We start from the raw sequence: 1533 nt of genomic DNA on the forward strand, positions 1-1533 counted from the left end.
TTACACTGTGTCTGCAAGACATTTGCCAACAACCTAATTTATCAAGAACAGCTCTAACACACAGCTCCCCCTCAAAACATGATGTTTTACATTTCTGCAATCGATCTGCTGGCCCAGGTCCTCTTTTTCTGCCTCCAGGCAAAAGGGGAAGTGAAAAAGGAAGCGGTTAAAAAAAAAAAAAAGGTATGAGAAAACATTCTAACAGTGAAGTAAATGTCTTATTCTGACAGTGAAGGATTGTATCTTTGTGCTTTTGTCATATTCTGTGGGTTGATCAAATGTTAAGAGAATAAAGTCTTATTCTATTTTGCTGAAAATTACAACAATGTTGTTATTATACAGTTGATTAGAGCACAGACCCCCATTTGATAAGATTATGTCCCAGGATTCCCCATCTGATAGGATTTTGGTGTTTAGATGTTTTCTTACAGAAAGAGTATAAAAACCCATGACCAAAATAGTCATATGTTCTGTAACTGTGTTACTTATGGATGGAATAATAGTGAAAATAAAATATCTCCCTTTTTACTAGGGACCCCCTGAAACCGCTCAAGGACCCCTAGAGGTTCTTGGACCCCAGTGGCCTAAACCGACCATACAAATGTACGCGGACAGACAGAAGAAACAGTTAGAAACACAAGCTACAGAGTTTGCTCAAAAGTGAGCACGGAGGACCGAGGAGCTGGCGAGGTGGAGGAGGTGAGGCGAGGGAGCCGTGGGATGCAGGGGACCGGGGAAGGAAGCCCGAGAGGAGAGGACCGCTGGGCGAGGCCAGCAGACTGAACAGAGGACGAGGGTGAGTGAACATTCAATTCAATTCAATTTTATTTATATAGCGCCAAATCACAACAACAGTTATCTCACAGCGAGAGAGAGAGAGAGAGGAACAGAGAGAAAAAGAGAGGGATGTAAGGAGAGAGAAAGGGGAGGGAGGCAGCCTACACAATATCCACACAGAGGTACAGACAGTAAAGGTGATGTTGCTATAGACTAAATAAAAAATGGTACAGATATTTATAGTAGTGTTAATGATAACAGTCGTAATGTTAATGATTATAATAACAATAATAACAATAGGATTAGTAACAATAGTCGTTGCAGCAGAGGGTGTCGAGCAGGAACACGGGGGCAGCAGGTGACCCGCAGCCACAGATCCAGACTCCACAGCTCCAGAGCCAGAAAACCTGCAGGAAGTGATAGGAGGAGAGAGGAGAGGGACGGGAAAGCACAAGACTACCAGAAAGGGGAGAAGTTGTGTTAGTAGAAAGTCTTAAGCCTACTCTTAAATGTGGAGATGGTGTCTGCCTCCTGAACCCAAACTGGAACCTGGTTCCACAGGAGAGGAGCTTGATAGCTGACTGGCTCCTAGTCTACTTTTGGAGACTCTAGGAACCACAAGTAACCCTGCATTCTGGGAGCGCAGTGCTCTGGTGGGGTAGTAAGGTACTATGAGCTCTTTAAGGTAAGATGGTGCCTGACCATTAAGAGCTTTGTAGGTAAGAAGAATGATTTTAAATTCTATTCTGGATTTTA

General features: G+C 43.4%; 1 long non-coding RNA gene across 2 annotated transcripts in view; it reads left to right on the forward strand.

Annotated features, from left to right (window-relative positions):
• Nucleotides 1–1533, forward strand: part of LOC123960486 — a 10286-nt gene that overhangs the window by 6790 nt on the left and 1963 nt on the right. The window lies entirely within an intron of this gene.

The sequence above is a fragment of the Micropterus dolomieu genome, linkage group LG21 (genome assembly GCF_021292245.1).
Source record: "Micropterus dolomieu isolate WLL.071019.BEF.003 ecotype Adirondacks linkage group LG21, ASM2129224v1, whole genome shotgun sequence".
NCBI classification, from domain to species: domain Eukaryota; kingdom Metazoa; phylum Chordata; class Actinopteri; order Centrarchiformes; family Centrarchidae; genus Micropterus; species Micropterus dolomieu.